Consider the following 19,313-nt stretch of genomic DNA (forward strand, 5'->3'; position numbering starts at 1 on the left):
TAACTAATTTCAATATCTATGTTAGGTAGTTTATGTGGATATCAAGTTATTTACACATTGTATTTTGTACTCTAAAAGAAGTTTTCACTTGAAGAAATTTAATCCCTCTCATGTTAGATCTAGAGTTAAATGGATCTAAGTTACCTTGTTATTTTCCTTGTTATTTTCACTCTTCAATGTGCCTTACATATAATTTGACTTTGCTCTACTCGAAGGAGCCTTCCCCTCACGATGAACATTTCCATAATCTTTTTATCATGTGTCAATTTAGGCTTGATAACATCCTATGTAAGTTCACCATTTATCTTTATTATAGATTGCTTTTGGATGGTACATTCTCTTTGTTGGTAAAATTAATATTAATGTTAATTTGGTGAATTTATAATATTTGAGTAAGATGGAAGATGTTTAAAGTTAATATATTTAATAGCTTGTAAACTAGATATATTAACAACATATGATTTAGTAAAAATCAAGATGTTATGTGGGTGGGGTTAATTGGCTTGGCAATGTCAATTGGTCGTTGTCAATTGCATGTTCAACAATCTCATTAACAATATCAACAACAGAAGTTTCATGTTCTTGAGTTGGTAGAACGACCTCCATCTTACTACGAATTTGTTCATGATTATATTGTGTTTCACATACAGTTTAATCATCTTCACCATATAAGTTTCCTTGAGAGAGGGAAATCATATTATCAGTTGTGACCACATCATCTTGTTCATATACTTCTTGAACTTCAACAACTATTTGGGCATGCCCTTCTTCCTGACCATCCACATGAAACGCCTAGCTACAACCAGTATCATGCATAAGAGCATCACAATTCAGTGGCCAGATTCATGTCCTCCTAAAGCCAACCTTTATATTTGATGGTGTCAGAGCCCTTTTAAACGCTTTACTTGCAAGCTCTGTTAGCTCGAACCTTTTCACCTCAACCCCTGGATTCTTTGCCATCCATGCAACACGCTCTAACCATAAATAATTCTTGAAAGGGCCAAACACACTAACATCAAGGGGTTGCAATCTGTGAGTGGTATGAGTGAGCAATGTTAGTAGGTCGATGCCAAAATTGTTTTCTTCCTCAATTGTTTGTACAACCATGTGGCTTCCATGGCCATCTAACATCAATAGGTTTCTGTTATTAGGTGAGACACCACTTGGTATAGATGCAGCAAAGTGACAAAGCCAATTTAAAAACAGTTCTTTAGTCATCCATGCATGGGGATGTGCATCCATCCATGCACCTCATTCACAGTGTTGTATATAGTTTTTCATTTTATTTTTACCTTTGAATGGATAAAATCCTGGGATTGAAGTACCAATTGCATTGACACAACATAAAATAGTTACCCACTGCCTACTCTTAGGAAAGATCTTTGGCACATGTCGGCTCCCTCTCTTAGCAATAACCCACATGCCACAATTCCTCCATGCTTGTAAAACTGTTTCATCACAGTTCCATATATGGTCTGCACCATAAGAATGTTTATCGTAATCACTAGAAAGAGTGTCATAGAACTTACATACAATTGCAAGGCACAAATTTAATGCTATGTCTCTATCACAGTCCTCAACTATACGCAATACAAGCTCTGAATGCCTTTTTTAAAACCCAAACAACCATCATTTACCAGGAAACCCATCTTTGAATGGGTTTGGCCTCCATTGATAGATTTGAGCAACTGTTGATTTGAGTTGTATCAACTCTAGCCCATGTCCCAATTGGTCCATCTCTTTAAAACACTCAACCACCCCGACCTCCTCCTCTTAAGTCATAACTGTAAGAGGTCCTCTACATTTTGTATGAGTTAGACCATTTATCCAATAATGTATTGATGAGGGATGAATACCATGTTTTTTTGCAGATTCTCGAACTGAGTATCCATTAAAGTCTATGTCATGAATTGCAACTAACATTTCTTCTTTTTTCTATCCTCTTATAGCGCTGATATTTTTAGTTGAACTTGCCCCTTAGATTGTTATTGACGATGGCTCTGTGGATGATGGTGTGACAACAGCAGCTTCAGTCTCATGGTCATCCTAAACAATGTTTCTTGGGGCATTGTTGACATTCACATCACTTGTCCTGTCCTCATCTGATGATGGGCATCACTACTGGGCACCCCTTGTCACTCTCCTGGCACTTCTCCTTGTACAAGAAACATAACTAAATTGTGCCATAGATGCAACAACCTGCATCATTATTTCATGCATTTAGTTAAGAATATTTGAAAATTATGCTTTCATACAAGGAAAAAATACTTCTGCTTTAATACAACCAATTATCAACATGTATGTTAGTATCCTTGAAAAATCAAATCTACAGAATGAATTTGTTGTATGTCTTCAAAATTATCAGTGATTATTGTTTTGATAACTTGTTTTTACACTTAAAATACCATGACTGTATTTGTACTTGGAAAACTACTGTCGGTTTCCACCTTCTTCTGGTACTATGAGAAGACCCCTCTACTTATTGTTGACTCTAATGCTTCATAAACTTCTAAGTGAGGCTTGTTTTCTATTGGCGCTATCTTGGTTCCTTTTCTGGTTAAGATGTTGATCTGGTAGTTACTGTTGTTTGAATTAATTTGTTTAGCCTCATGTTTGTGTTTATTGTTATTCATAGTGACCACAAACATCCTAGGTTTGGATTGGGAAGACATGGTAATTCTACAAGTTGTTTGGCTGTTGAGGGTAGCCTTAGTTATGCTCTTGGACCTAGTTATAAAGTGCATTGGATTACTGTTTTTTCAATTAAATTTAATCCTTAAATGTTGAAAAATGTAAAGTCTGACACTTTTGGAGACACTCACAGACATCCTAGGAATTTCAACTATTATTTTATAAACAATTAGTTTAGTTCTTTTTTATAAATTGTTATTTAAATTAAATTGTTTAGCCTCATGTTTGTCAATATTGTTTAGTTTCATTAGGTCTCTAAGTACCATGTCTGCCTCTACTCACATATTTTCATGCTTTTAGTATTGAATTTTCCCAAAAGATCGTTTGGGTTTCTACATTCTTGTCATCTGAGCAGACCCATCTATTTATTGTTGACTGTAATGCTTCATAAACTTCTACATTTCTTGTTTTCCCTAGGTTTCCACCTTCTTCTGGTACTATGAGCAGACCCCTCTACTTATTGTTGACTGTAATGCTTCAGGTACTTCTGCATTGCTTGTTTTCTTTGGGGCTATCCTTGAATTCTCATTTGTGTTCTTTGGAAACTTAGAGACCTAATGTCAATACTGTTGTTATTCCTATAGCTAACACTCTTCAGACATGAAGGAAGCTCTAAGAGGAATTTCAACTATAAAAAGTGTCACTTGGTTCCTTTTCTGGTTAAGATGTTGATCTGGTAGTTACTATTGTTTGAATTAATTTGTTTAGACTCATGTTTGTCATTATTGTTATTCATAGTGACTACAGACATCCTAGGTTTGGATTGGGAAGAGATGGTAATTTTGCAAGTTGTTCGGCTGTTAAGGGTAGCCTTAGCTATTTTCTTGGACCTAGTTATAAAGGGCATTGGCTTACTGTTTTTTGAAATATATTTAATCCTTAAATTTTGAAAACTGTAAAGTCTAACACTTTTGGAGACATTCACACACATCCTAGGAATTTCAATTGTTATTTTATAAGCAGTTCGTTTAGTTCTTTTTTATAAACGGTTATTTAAATTAAATTGTTTAGCCTCATGTTTTTCAAGATTGTTTAGTTCATTAGGTCTCTAAGTACCATGTCTGCCTCTACTCACATATTTGCACACTCTTAGTATTGAATTTTCCCAAAAGATCGTTTGGGTTTTTACATTATTGTCATATGAGAAGATCCACTTATTTATTGTTGACTGTAATGCTTCATAAGCTTCTACATTTCTTGTTTTTCCTAGGTTTCCACCTTCTTCTAGTACTATGAGAAGACCCCTCTACTTATTATTGACTGTAATTCTTCAAGTACTTCTGCATTACTTGTTTTCTTTGGGGCTATCCTTGAATTCTCATTTTTTTTCTTTGGCAAATTAGAGACATAATGTCAATACTATTGTTATTCCTATAGCTAACACTCTTCAGACATGAAGGAAACTCTAAGAGGACTTTCAACTATAAAAATTGTCACTTAGTTCCTTTTCTGGTTAAGATGTTGATCTGGTAGTTACTATTGTTTGACTTAATTTGTTTAGACTCATGTTTGTCATTATTGTTATTCGTAGTGAATACATACATCCTAGGTTTGGATTGGGAAGAGATGGTAATTTTGCAAGTTGTTTGGTTGCTGAGGGTAGCCTTAGCTATGCTCTTGGTCCTAGTTATAAAGTGCATTGGCTTACTATTTTTTGAAATAAATGTAATCCTTAAATGTTGAAAACTGTAGAGTCTGACACTTTTGGAGACATTCACAGACATCCTAGGAATTTCAACTGTTATTTTATAAACAGTTAGTTAAGTTCTTTTTTTTATAAATTTTTATTTAAATTAAATTGTTTATCCTCAATTTTGTCAATATTGTTTAGTTTTATTACGTCTCTAAGTACCATGTTTGCATCTACTCACGTATTTGCATGCTTTTAGTATCGAATTTTCCCAAAGGATTATTTGGGTTTCTACATTCTTGTCATCTGAGTAGACCCATCTATTTATTGTTGACTCTAATGCTTCATAAACTTTTGCATGGCTTGTTTTCCCTAGGTCTCCACCTTTTGGTACTATGAGCAAACCCCTCTACTTATTGTTGATTGTAATTCTTTAAGTAATTCTACACTGCTTGTTTTCTTTGGGGCTATCCTTGAATTTTCATTTGTGTTCTTTGGCAACTTAGAGACCTAATGTCAACACTGTTGTTATTCCTATAGCTAACACTCTTCAGACATGAAGGAAGATCTAAGAGGAATTTCAACTATAAAAAGTGTCACCCAGTTGCTTTTCTGGTTAAGATGTTTATATGGTAGTTACTATTATTTGAATTAATTTGTTTAGACTCATGTTTGTCATTATTTTTATTCATAGTGACCACAAACATCCTAGGTTTGGATTGGGAAGAGATGGTAATTTTGCAAGTTGTTTGCATGTTGAGGATAACCTTAGCTGTGTTCTTGGACCTAGTTATAAAGTGAAATGGATTACTGTTGTTTCAATTAAATTTAATGTTGAAAACTGTAAAGTCTGACACTTTTGGAGACACTCACAGACAACCTAGGAATTTCAATTAAACAAAGTGATATTTCTGATTAAGATGTTGATCTGGTTTAGCTCTTTTCTATAAATTGTTTTTTTTTTCCTTGCATATTTGTAAATTTAAACCACATAAACATCCATTTCATTGAAATGAAGTAGCGTTGAAAGTGTCAAACAACGTTCCTAGTGGGAATTTTCCACAGAATTCATTAGATGAAACATCCATATAACCAACACATAAAACTCTTAATTCATACAAAGTTACAAGGTAGTTAGGTAGTTGACCCATTAATCTATTTTTTCTTAAATATAGTAGTTGAAGTTGGGTACATTGGTCCAAAGAAGTTATTAGAATAAGCAAAGAGAACTTCTATAGAAATTGGAAATAATATTTCTAGATATCCACTCAGTGTGTTTTCTGACACCTTTAACCTTTGTAAAATAGTACATTTACTTAAAGTTGGTGGTAATATCTCAGACAAGTTGTTTTGGTGCAGTAATAAATTCCTCGTAGATTTACAATTGCCTAAAGATGAAGGAATATTTCCATTCAACTTGTTTTTGGACAAATCTAACATTTCTAATCCCACACATTGGCCAATATGATCTGGGATTGGTCCCTCTAGATTGTTTTCAGATATATCTAATTGTCGAAGTGAAACCAAATCACAAATACTTTCACAAATGCCCCCAAAAATATTGTTTGAATTCAAAAATAGATTTGTAAGAGAATGAAGTTTTCCTATGCATTTCAGAATTGTAGATGTAACATGATTCTCATTTAGAAAAAGATGTTGAATATGGTTCAAAGTGGCAATCCCCTCCTGTATTTTTCCAATTAGATTGTTTGCCCCTAAATTTAAGGTGGCCATTTGTCTCAATTTTGTTATGGCTTGAGGTATGCTATCAGTAAAGTTATTTTGAGAAAGATTTAGGTAGATGGTCCCAATCAAATTGCCAATAGCTTAAGGTATGGTACCCATCATGGTATTTTCTGCTAGATTTAGGATAGAGAGGGGATTGGACCAGTGAGATCTATGTATCCAATGGACAACACCTGGAGAGAAGTGTAGTTGTTGAGATACGTTAGAATATTTCCACTAAGATTATTGTTGCTTAGGGGGAGTTGTTTTATTCTTTTTCATCTGTAGCTAGCCATACTAGCCAATACTCTTCATTATGGTTGTGTCATATTTTCCAATCAACTTTAAAATGATTTAGAATATAGAAAAATAGAAAAAATATATATTTTCATGAAAATGAAACTATAAGAACTGAAATAAAAACTGTGAGAAATGAAAATAAAATTGTAAGAAAAATGTGTTGTAATTGAAATAACTAACCTGAATAAACTGTCAAATGTTCTATTGATGATTTGTCTCCAGGGCTGGTGAATAGTTTGAATGTTAAAAATGCAACTTCGACAGTGGTTGAACTTCGTTTATAGTTTTTTGCACTTGAATTTAATTGGTGGTAAGGAAGGACATGGATTGCAATGGCTTCCTTTTGAATGTGTGATCTTTAATTAGATGTGATCTAATGACTGGGAATTTGATTTTTTTTTTATCCATGTGCTTTGATCTGTTTTAATGATCAATGTAATGGGTTGGGTGTCATTTATTGAAGTTATTGGGTTGGGTGTCATTTATTGAACAAAGTGGCTTTAAATATTTAAAAACACAATAGTTATGGCTGACATACATTCACTTTTATTATTTGCAGGTATGAATATTTATTTGGAATAGATAGCTTCAAATTTTGAACAACACAACATTTATGGCTGACATACATTCACTTTTATTATGTGCATGTATGGATATTTATTTGGGATACATAGATTTAGTTCTGATGAGTGGGGGTTGAAGTGATTTCTACTTTGTACTTCTGGAATAGACTATGTTGGAAGGATTTATGGTTTTATCTGTTTTCTAGTTGGGTCGATATGATTTGTACTCTTAAGTATTAAGATACTGTTTATGGATAGTTGTGGGCCGAATCAATGTTTTGGGAAATTTTGGAATTAAATTAAAACATATTTTCACTTAATGTTAATTATTTTTGTTTAAATATTGGTTGCACAAGTCTCAATTTCTAGTGATTTGGTGGGACTAGTACTAGATCAATTACTGATCCCACAATATTAAACATCTATCCCTTAGTCAGGTGTGATGTGAATCAAGCTTTGATTTATACACATAAAAGTAGGAAACTTACTTTTTTTAATTGCAACTCGTAATTATTTTACTAAACAATACCAAATGTTGCATCTAAATAGCGTTTTTTCTTAAACGCCACATCTAAATATTTAAAACCAAGTAATGGATAACTAGCAATTGCCCCAAAAGGTGCAAAGAGAAGCCGATAGAAATGTTAAATTGAAAAAATTGTATTTTGGTTGAAAATAATAAATATTATAATAATTCAATCATTCAAACTAAACCTAATCAAAAAATTGCCCAAAATAAAATAAATCTTTAATCAAAATTATATTTTGATGACCTTAACAATTCTAGATTTATTAAGACACCATGGGTCTGAGGGTCGAATCTCTCCGGGCTCATATTTTGATGACCTTAACAATTCTAGATTTGTTAAAAAATCTTAATGCCAACAAACATAATATTTCGTCCATTAGGTCTCGGGGTCGAATCTCTCGGGGCTCATTTTTTGATGACCTTAACAATTTTAGATTTGTTAAAAAATCTTAATGCAAGCAAACATAATATGTTGTCCACTGGATGTGAAAATTGTAATAATAACAATCCATATGGTTCACATGTGACTGTTGAGAAAATTTGAGCCACTAAATTACAATTTAAGTCCAACATAACCTAGAAATTCAATATAATCCAAACATATTGAATCCAAATATAAACACAAAAATTCAATAGGCTGAGTATATATGCCGCTATTGCGAAAATATGGAAGGGCATCTGGAGACATACAATCAAGCAGAGGGATCTAAGCTATAGTTAGAGAGCTAGAGAATAGGCGGCAGGACCGGTGAAGCAGTTTTGACTAATCGATTCCCGAATCCAACCCCACCTCCTCAACCTACCCATTCTCAATCTCTTGGGGAGGGAATGAAAATGGTAACGAAATAACTGATATAGGATTTTGGATAATAGGTAGGTTTCAGGGTTCAGCTACGAATGATAAAATAATAAATCACTGAAGAGCGTTGTTGGGACCTTGGATGTAATATGCTTAACTTAGAAAATATAACAGAGTGCATCAATAATTCAGTGCAAAACTAAGATAGCTAATGTAGAAACAATCCCTTATATTATTATTTAGCGAACCGATAGAATGCTAGGAGAGAAGCAATCTGCAAGAAATTTTATGGAAGTACAGTGCAATCTAAAAAATCTCTTCATCACACATGAAGAGAGTCAGTCAAGAAAATAGTGTCAGTCAACAAAATGTTTACCTCCAAGGGATGAATCCACATTGACAATCCCTTTTTCCTTGCCCTATGCACTCACTATATACAAAGGTATAATTACGCCGTTTACTACATCTTTAACATCTCCACTTTCTAGGAATTTCTCCTCCAGAAAAACGCTTCGATGCTAGCCATATTCAACAGTGACATTGGCAAGCCCGGTTTCTCTAGCTTTCTGTGCAATGAGGGATCTATGCTGCCACCTCAGCATGGATGAAGAGGATCTAATTTAAAAAAACAAGAAACCACCTATCAGCATGGATGAAAAGGGTCTAATTCAGAGGAATTAATTTAAAAAGCCAAGAAACATGGATTGAGAGGATCTAATTTATTGTAAACCAAGAAACCCCCTCAGTGTGGATGCACATGATTTAATTAAGGTGTCGAGAGTATCCATGAAGGGATCGCCGAATTGGAATGGGCAGTAAAGAACTCATGTTAAGTGCCATATAGTGCAATCTGAAAAATTTTCATCACATATGAATAGAGTCAGTCAACAAAATGTTTACCTCCGATGGATGAATCCACATTGACAATCCCTTTTTCCTTGCCCTATGCACTCACTGTATACCAAAGTGTAATTACGCCATTTACTCCATCTTTAACATCTCCACTTTACAGGAATTTCTAGAACCCGTCTAGAAGTGCAATAGAACTACCTTTCAGAATGGAAAAGAACGAGGGCACCGCCGAAACAACATCCTCCATTTCACGTCTTCTGCCAATTATAGACATGGTACTATGCGGAGGACATGGATCCTTCAACAGCAAACTGATGCTTTCATTGTTAGCCCTGCCTATGGTCTTCAACGGCCTGTTTAAGGGAACACCTTGCTCAGTTGTACGCTGTTTAGACCCCTGTGTGGGAGGAGCAGGAACGTTACATTTACCTGCAGCAGCAGCAGGAGTAGTAACGGTAGGGAGGTCCTTATTGTTATTATTGTCATTTTCTGAAGATGATTTCTCTCTTTGAGGCTTACTGGCAGTAATTGCCTCTTGTTGAATTGAATCTTGATCCACAGGCCCTAAATCGGCTGCAACATTACTGATGTTGTCGTTCTTATTAGAGTTATTATTGTTATTGTTGCTGCTGCTATTAAATTTGTTTTTCTCATTGACAGGGGTGCTGCTGATGTTGATGCTGTCTTGTTTGTCAGACGCCCTCGCTCATCCAATATTTCTCCACGCGGCAGGTGCAAAGCAGCCCACTATTCCAACCAATAGGAGTCGACACTGACCTCACCAGTCTTCTGGCGGGATACAGAATATGGGACAAATGTCAATAGGAGAATGAAAATGTTGACTGATGTAAGTGATTCAATAGGAAGGCCTATCGGCTTAATTGTTCATTATCGTATTTTTAGTGACTTGAATTCACAAGACTAATTCAAAAATTATAATAATAATAATAATAATAAAATAAAATAAAATAAAAAAATAAATTTATTTTACCCTAGACTAATATTATTAATATTAATTGGTAATTAATATTATAATATTATCTTGGAGTTAATCTTATAATATTATTAAAGGTTATCACAATAATATTACTATTGATAACAATATTTTAATAATTTGATGTAAAAAAAAATACTTTAGTTTATTATTGATAATAATATTCATATTATATTAATATAGTAATATTAGCTTGAAGTTAATATAATAATATTACTAATGGTTAATATAATAATATTACTGTAAATAAATAGATAAATAAATAATTAAATAATAATTATAATTATAATAATATATATATATATATATATATATATATATATTATAACCGTTAAGGGTTTTTTTAACCGTTGCATGTTCATATAGCCATTGAAGGACCTGCATGCTCTATTTAATGGATCACTCAGATTTGTTCCTCAACTTGTCCTGACAATGAACCACACTAGTTGGTTCGAAACACGTGGACAAATTATTCTCTATGTGATTTCGCTGAAATCATTCTCACAAACTTAATTAAGAATTTTCAATTTAAGTTGTTGGACATTGAATACCTTGTAAATGAACAAAAACAAATTCGCCATTCGCCATCCATGGAGGCTTCCGCCCAATAGTTTCTGCACAGGTATTCTCCGGCCAATAGCCTTCTGCCCATCTCACAAGGGTCACTATCGCAACACGTCGCTCAACACGAGTACTGCTGTTGCCACCTTCCGCCTGCTCGCTTCCCTCCCCGTTGGTAACCGACGTCCGGGTGACCTTCGGCCTTGCATGGCACTGCCTCTCTCCCCAACTAGAATACGCTTGTTTTGTTTTCGTGGCCTTCCTGTCGCATGCAAGCTCCCCCGGACCCTCTTTCTATTTATTGACCTCCCTGCACTAATCATTGGGTTTCTCCTCCAGGCCCAGCGGGCTGGAGGCTCTCTGTTCCTTTTCGGCTCTCTCATGGCGCTGCTCCTGGCATGGTTTTCAACTTCCTGCTCCTGGCGTTTCTGCGCGGCTCCAGGTACATTTTATCCTCTCTATCTTTTTGATTTTATCATCACAGCTCATTGAAGGTTTTCTACTTTGCCAGCTCTCTCAGCAATTTTGTCTTATTGTTGGGTTTAGCTCTCTTGTTTTCTCAGTTACATTTTCTCATTTGAGCTGAATGTTAGAGGACTCTACTTTCATAGTTCTTAGCAACCGTTTTTTTGGGAAAATCTGTGTAATATGGGGAACTGTCATAGTTCTCGGCAACTGTCTTCCCGGGCTTAGCTCTCCGAATGGGGAAATCTGTGTAATACGGGGTACTGTTATAGTATATGGTTATAGTTGTCTCCTGCAGCTCCATCCCCTTTTTTTAGACTCTCCACTCCTCTGTTCAGTACACAGGTCTCCCTCTTTGCCAGGCTAAAATGCTATGCGCCTTCATCAACAGAATTAGAGCCTCTTTCTTCATATATCGTCCGTGCCAGGACTTCCGCATTCGAATTGGGAAATGGTGGCTTGTTTTCCAGTGTGTCTGTTGTTGTTTCGACTGTATCGATCGTCCTGAAGCTTAATTGTTCTCAGGCATTCCTTCAGCTTTCGGCCAACAGTAACTCTCATCCGGCCTTTTTCTCCCGGATTTTTATTTCAAATCCTTTTCCGGCTGCTCCCATCGCATCTTTCTGCCCCCCCCTGCTACTAAATTAATTGGCCATTTAAGATCCCCCCCCTCTTTTTTGCCTTGGTGACTTATCGGCGGCGTACGACAACCTTTCTCCAGGGCAATTCTAGAGTCTTCGTTCAACAGAGTCTCTAATATCCTGTACTTCAGATCTTCTAATATCCAGGTTACATTCTCTAAAGGTCTCTCTCCTAGGGATCTTCCAAAGTACGGGGGATCCTTTCTTGGATCTCCCTTCTGCCTGCTTTCGGACTCCAAGATGACAGAGGACAGTGACTCCCCTGCCACGAAAGCGCTCTTTGCCGCTGCCATCGAGGCTGACTCAGCTCGAAATCACCCACCTAAAGACTCCAGATGGCACTGTACGCTGGCGGACTTTATGCCGCCGGGTTTGAGGGACCCTCCTCTCCTGGGGAATAATCCACATCACATAACAAAGGGGCGCCACAAGCAAAAAGGGCCGATTAGGACAATCCCCCCCCCAAAGGCGGTTTCTATTTCTGGTCCCTCTCTTGTTGAACGTGTCGACAGTCTACAAAAGTATGCACTGGTGGGGAAATGGTATTTCCCAGAGTTGGATGACGCACAGATGAGGTGCTGGGTCACAAAAACGTGGTCCCCCATTATCGGATATACCCCAATCATCTCCCGCCTTATGAAAGACTGGCTTTCTTTCCACTTTCAAAAGGAAACCGATTTGGAGTTGATCCTTAGTAAACCATGGGTCTCGGGAAGAAGCTTTCTGGCCCTGTCGAAATGGTTCCTGGGATTTGATCCCCTTAAAAATACCCCCTCTCACAGCATGATTTGGGTAAAACTCCCAAACCTGCCTCTTCAGCTATGGACGCCGGAGATCCTTGCTATCATCGGTGATGCTATTGGAAAGTTTATTTACGTTGACCCTTGGGTCCGGGGGGAGAAGGACAAAAGAGTCGCCTGGATTCTTATAGAAAGAACATACAAAGGAGGGTATCCAGAACACATTGAGATTCGCTGGGAAGACTCAGCAATTATCCAGAGGCTAGATTTCTGGGGAGTCCCGTTCCGCTGTTCTTTCTGTCATCGCACGGGCCATCTCCAAAAGGATTGCAGATTTCGGCGACACAGGTTACACTCCAACTTGCCCTCCAAGTTGGCCAAAGACGACTCCGACTCCAAGTCTGAAAAGGTCTCCCCCCGGGGGAAATTTCTCTTTTTTCTCTACAGATCTTCGGAGCACACAGGAAGATTCCATGTTCAGACCAGACTCTCCTAATTTTGCAGCCTTCAGAAGTTCCCCAGGTTTGGTGACCCACAAAGAAGCAGATTCCCTTTTCTTCAGCCCCCCGATCCCTGCACAGGTTGAGGAGGATGCGGTCCCCCCCCCCCCGGCCATGAACGCATCCGACTTTCTAGTGGGCTCTCATCCAATTCTCATCTCTTCCTCCCCGTCCTCTCCTTCCAGAACCCCGTCTGCCCTCCAAAAAGGGAAAGATGCACAGACGACCCCTACCCCAAATAACTCTCCTTCGGAATCCCCCATCAACAAATGTGACAGTGACATTGAACAGCTCCTCCACTGTCACCCATCGCTTCTGGAACCCCTCACTATCCATAAGCCGCCCTTCCCCTCCATCAGCCCAAACTCTGCTAAGAACATCACGGTCAGAAAGAAACAGAGGGGGGGTAGCCGTCATTTCAGAGGCCGAACCATCGCCACAGACCTTGGAATCACCAACCTCCCGCTCATTGATGTCCCTATATTTGAATCATCCTCTTCCCAGCCCCTTAGAGCAAACTTGGCTGGACAGCCTTCCAAATGATTTTTCTAATATCCTACAATATCAGGGGCCTTGGAGCTGGGCCCAAATTTTTGGCTCTTCGAGACATTTTTCTCTCCGCTCGGCCACACATTATCTTCATTCAGGAAACGATGCACCACAGCTCGGTGTCTCTGGCATATTTCAGAAAAATGTTCCCTCAATGGCATATGGTCGCCACCAATGCAGATGGGCAGTCTGGGGGGTTGCTCACAATGTGGGATCCTCATTTCATCAAAGCGAAAGCCTTCAAATGCCCTGCTGGCATTCTTATCTCTGCCTCAGTCAGAGGCCGACCAAATCTTCTCAACATGCTGAATATATATGCGCCATATAGACACAGGAACATCTTCTGGGACTCATTAAATTCACATATTTTAGACATTAATTCCTTGCTTGTCGCAGGTGATTTTAACCTCACACTCTCATCGGATGAATGCTGGGGTCTTTGTCGGCCATCAGATAACTTCGCAGATCGAATGAGAGCTGAATTCCTACAGCGGGACCTGGTCGACATCATCCCCGAAAATATGGCTCCCACTTGGGAAAATGGCAGGTTGGGTTCTGCATATATAGGAAAAAGAATCGACCGTTTTCTTCTTCATTCCAGTTTAATCCGGCAATGGGGAATGCCGTCGGCTTCTACGGGAGGGGCTTTCACATCTGATCATAAGCCTATCATCCTTAAATGGGGTCATTCGGAGAGGCGAATGGGATACTCTTTCAAGTTTAACTCTACCCATTTACAGGATGAATCTTTTAATACTTTCATCAATTCCAGCTGGCAGGAGATTAATCAAGCCGAGGACGCATGCTTTCTCACTTTTCGGGAAAAAATCCAGCGGCTCAAGGACAAAACGAAAGCATGGCAGATCGACAAAAAGCGCAGAGACTCACAAGACTTATTAAACATCAACGCACAACTAAACAGTCTTGCAGCAACTATTCAACAAAAAGGCATGTCTTTGGAATCGGCCTCCCTTATATGCACTCTCGAAAGAAAGAAAAAGGAACTTTTATTGAAAGAGGAAGCTTCATGGAGGCTTAAAAGCCGTGCAATTTGGCTTCAGGCGGGGGACAGGAACTCCAGATTCTTTCATAATTATGCAAATGGTCGAAGATTAAAGAATGCCATATGGAAAATCCAGAAGGCTGAGGGGGAATGTATCTACACCCAACAAGAAATCTCAGAAGAAGCGACTAGATTTTTCAAGGAACAATATCAGAGGCAACAAAATGATCTAGCTGATTCACTATGGGCAGTGGAACATCTGCCGACCATGTTCGATGAGACAGCAAACGACGTCTTTTACAGACCGGTCACGGAGGAGGAGCTTTCAGAAACTATCAGGGGTTTCAAAAAAGACAAGAGTCCCGGTCCAGACGGTATGCCGGTGGAATTTTTCTCCCACTTCTTCGATCTGTTCAAGAATGACCTGCTAAGTATGGTAGATGCTTCTCGTCTTTCAGGCAGCATAAATAGTGCTCTTTCGGCCTCTTTCATCGCGCTGATCCCAAAACAAGCAAACCCCACTACTTTTGGCGATTTCAGGCCGATTGCCTTATGCAACTCGCTGTACAAGATAATATCCAAAATTATCGCTGAAAGATTGAAAAAAGTTCTAAATTCCCACATCTCACGGGATCAGCATGCTTTTCTGAAGGACCGCCTCATCATGGATGCTGTCGCAATGACACAGGAATGCTTCTCCGCTATTCTCTCGAGGAACATCGATGCTGCTGCTCTAAAAATTGATCTCAAGAAGGCATTTGATTGCGTTGATTGGAGCTTCCTCAGAATTCTCCTCGCCAAGATCGGGTTGAGGCCTCTAGCTATCAGCTGGATAATGTCATGTGTAGAAAGCGCTCATTTCTCTGTAATCATAAATGGAATCCCATCCACCTTCTTTCGGGCAGAGAGAGGTCTCCGCCAGGGGTGCCCCCTCTCTCCCCTTCTTTTTATATTAGTTATGAACTGCCTTAGTTCGCGCATCAATCTGGCTGTTCAGGATGGTCGATGTAAGCCGGTAAAGATTTGCAGAGATGTCTTCCTTTCCCATAATCTATTCGTCGACGACATTCTCATTTTTGCTATCTTGTGTAAATCTTCATGGATCTGCCTTTACCTGATCTTCTCGAGATTCCAAGGTGCCACTGGTCTTAAAATCAACTGCGCGAAATCCGTGTTATATCATAATGACACAAATTCGTCTTTGGCCATCTGGATTGCTGATAGGTTTCACATCAATCTGCGCTTGTTGAAGGATGGTTTCTCTTATTTGGGCTTTCGACTAAAGGCCTCGTCATATAGATGCCATGATTGGGCCTGGCTGGTCGATCGTTTCTACAGCAAGATCTCTTCATGGGAATTCCGCCTTCTATCCCTTGCTGGTCGTTACATCTTAGTCCGGGCGGTTCTCTCCCAGCTGGCAGTATACTGGAGCCACCTCTATATGCTCCCCTCCTCGGTTATCAAGAAGATGAAATCTATTGCCACAAACTTCTTATGGGGTGGACACTCCTTCTACTCAAAGATCCATCTCGTCAGCATGGATACCATTTCGCGTCCAAAAGAAAAAGGTGGGTGGGGTCTTCTCAACATGAAGATCTTCGGAGAAGCACTCATTTGCAAATCCCTCCACAGGGGGATCTTTGGAAGTAGTCCGTGGAGTTCCCTGATTAACAAAAAGTACCTGAAAGGTAGGAACCTGGCGTTCTGGCTCAGAAGATCTGCTCTTGGAATCAGGAGCGGGTCCCCCATTTGGCATAGCTTCAAAAAGATCCATCCCTTCTTCCTCAAAAATCTCAAATGGACTCTTTTCTCCGGCTCCTCTGTACTCATTGGCATTGACCCCACTCTCCATAATCTTGAGTCCATGATCCCTCCGCCGCTGCTTTCCTTCTTTCACTCTAGAGGGCTCTTTACCTGGAACCACCTCATACTCTCTTGGTCCTCCCACATGCCTGTCTGGAAATCTGATCTCCAGCTCGCCATCCCCCCCCCTCTTCGTCCTTTATGGTCTTCCTTTACATCTAGATTCTCTCACCGGGGGGTTCTCCAACTTGGCACCAAGGATGAACTCATTTGGTCCACTAGCACCGCCATCCGCCCCATCACTGTCCGGAACCTCTACTCTGTCCTTTCTGCTGCTCTCCCCCCTCTCCCCTCCGTCTTCCCTCTCGTCCTTTGGAAGGCCCCCTGCCCTCTCAAATCCATTCTCTTCTCATGGCTCCTTTTCTCAAACAGGAATCTCATATGGGACGTTCTTCAGCGGAAAGGTTGGAGTGGGCCTGGTCGTTGTCAACTCTGTCTCGCTGCTTTGGAAACAAATCTACACACGTTCTTTCAGTGCTCGGTTTCCTCGGCTCTCTGGTATGAACTCTCTTGCATATATGATTTTCCTCACAAGCAGTTCTCTTTGATCCCGGAAGCCTTCTCCTGGTGGGCCTCCCAATGCTCTTCTCGGCAGGCGCTCTTCATTTTCACGTGTTGGAACATATGGAAGTGGCGGAACCGCCGCATTTTTCAGGGCTGTCACCTCCCTTTTCTTTCCATTCTTCCTATCATACAGGGGTCTTTACCTGATCTCTCGCAGAGGTATTTTTTGTTTTTTTGTTTTCATTCAGAAGATCATGATTATCTTCACAGAATATCCTGCTACATGTCTCGACCGATATATGTTGATGTCTGTCTTTTCTATAGAATGTCATGATGCTATATGGTTCCGATCGTCTGCGATGGTCTTTCTCTCACCACCAATGATACAACATGTCGCCACATGGTTTCTCTGGAGTGCTTTTTTGGGACCATGCTTCATATCTGGAATGTGGCTTCTTGCCCTTTTGTACCTTGTTTTTCATATCTTAATATCAATATATAATGTTTTTCCTTCTGAAAAAAAATGTGAAATCAGCACTCGCATGACATTAAAGTAGTGTCGGGTACATTGGTACATGGATGTTGAAGAATGGTTAAGGTTTATTAAAATTAATAATTTAATATATATAATTATAAAATGGATAGAAATTTTATATTTAATTAAAATTTTAATGTGTAAATTTTTGGAGTTTTCTAGTTGAAATCTAGTCAAATTTTGATTTGTGTTGTTTAAATTTATTTTTAATTACATATATACATTTAATACTCTTAAAAAATTTTGTGGAATTTTTATTGTGAATAGTTCACTTATCAAACTTGAGATTTCAATAAATCACTATGGAATTTTAGACAAAATAGATTGAAAAATAAATAAACTTTCTAAAAATAGAACTTAAAAACTACTCAATCTTAATATAATTGATAATTATATTAATAACTTAATTAAAAATTTTCGATTTAAATTGCAGAGCAATGAATACTTTGTAAATGCACAAAAAATTTCGTATATGAACAGAAAAAATTGAAGTTTCATATATTAAATCAACCAGGGAAGACATTAAAGTAGTGTCTTAGTAAAAATTTGAAGTTACATATGTTAAATCAACCAGGGAAAGACATTAAAGTAGTGTCTCGGTAAATTGGGACTGGATGTCCCGTGAAGGTGGAGGAATGGTTAAGGTTTATTAAGATTAATAATTTAATGTATTTTAATTAAAATTTTAATATAATTGATAATTATATGGTATTTTAATAATTTATAATTTGTAGTTGAACAAAATATTATTGTAAAATAAGATTTTATTTTAATTAATTAATGTTCAGTTTTAATTTCTAGTTAATATATTATATTTAAAAAAACTATTTAAAAAATTTAATAATAAAATTTATTTAAGTAAAAATTTTATAAATATTTTTTATTAAGAAATATTTAATTGAATAAATTTTTTATTATAAAATTTTTTTCTTAAAAAATTAAATAAATATTTATATTTTATAAATATATAATAAATTCTTAATCTATTATTTAAAATAAAAACATATTTATAATAAAATGAATTTTGATGTGATTATCGCTAAAAATATGTTTCTAAAATATTATAAAATTATTAATGTTGTTTTAATTTTCTCTATTTTTTACTTTTTATTAATTTGAATAAATTTTAAAATAAATATTATTAATTAAAATTATGTTTGAGATAATCTCACTGCCAAATGAGATTATTTTGGGTGATTAGATAGAGTAGTTAATTGATCATTGCATAGATTTTTTTTTTTTTTAATAATTTAAAATTTTTTAAAGTATTTTTCAATTAAAGTTTTAAAATAAATATAAATAACAAAATGTTAACATATGACATGCTTGTAACAAAATTTTAACTATATTATCTAAATTTAAACTAAGCAAGAGTAGTAGCTGCTCTATAACTCTTGTTCAAATGTGAGAGTTGGTTCATACTTTTCAAAGTTCAATAATTAAACTAAGCCGCAGGGAACACTAGTTAGTGGATCGTTTTTTTTAAGTTTATAGTACATTAAAGCAGAAACTAAAAATAAATAACGACGTCACTTATCAATTGCAATCTTTTCTTTTGTTGTCTTTTACTTTAATAAGTATATAATACAAATTAATCTAACTAGCAACCATTAAAACTATGTAAAATCGAAGACCTTCTAATATAACATGAAATCGATTTGTATAATACATTAAAAAACAATTTGATTGTAACTCAAGCATGCTTGTGTGTTGGAAAAGCTTACAAGTAGCATAGGCCCACCTCAACTTGGAACTTGACTTATTTGGGATAAACATGAATGCAATCATCAAATAACTTGTTATTTTAATTTTAACTTTTATTAATGTAAAGCTATATCTTTGTGAGAGATATAACTTTTGGACTCAATT

Source organism: Pinus tabuliformis, chromosome 7 (genome assembly GCF_031772625.1).
Source record: "Pinus tabuliformis cultivar Carrire ecotype Pingquan chromosome 7, CPIR1, whole genome shotgun sequence".
Taxonomy (NCBI): domain Eukaryota; kingdom Viridiplantae; phylum Streptophyta; class Pinopsida; order Pinales; family Pinaceae; genus Pinus; species Pinus tabuliformis.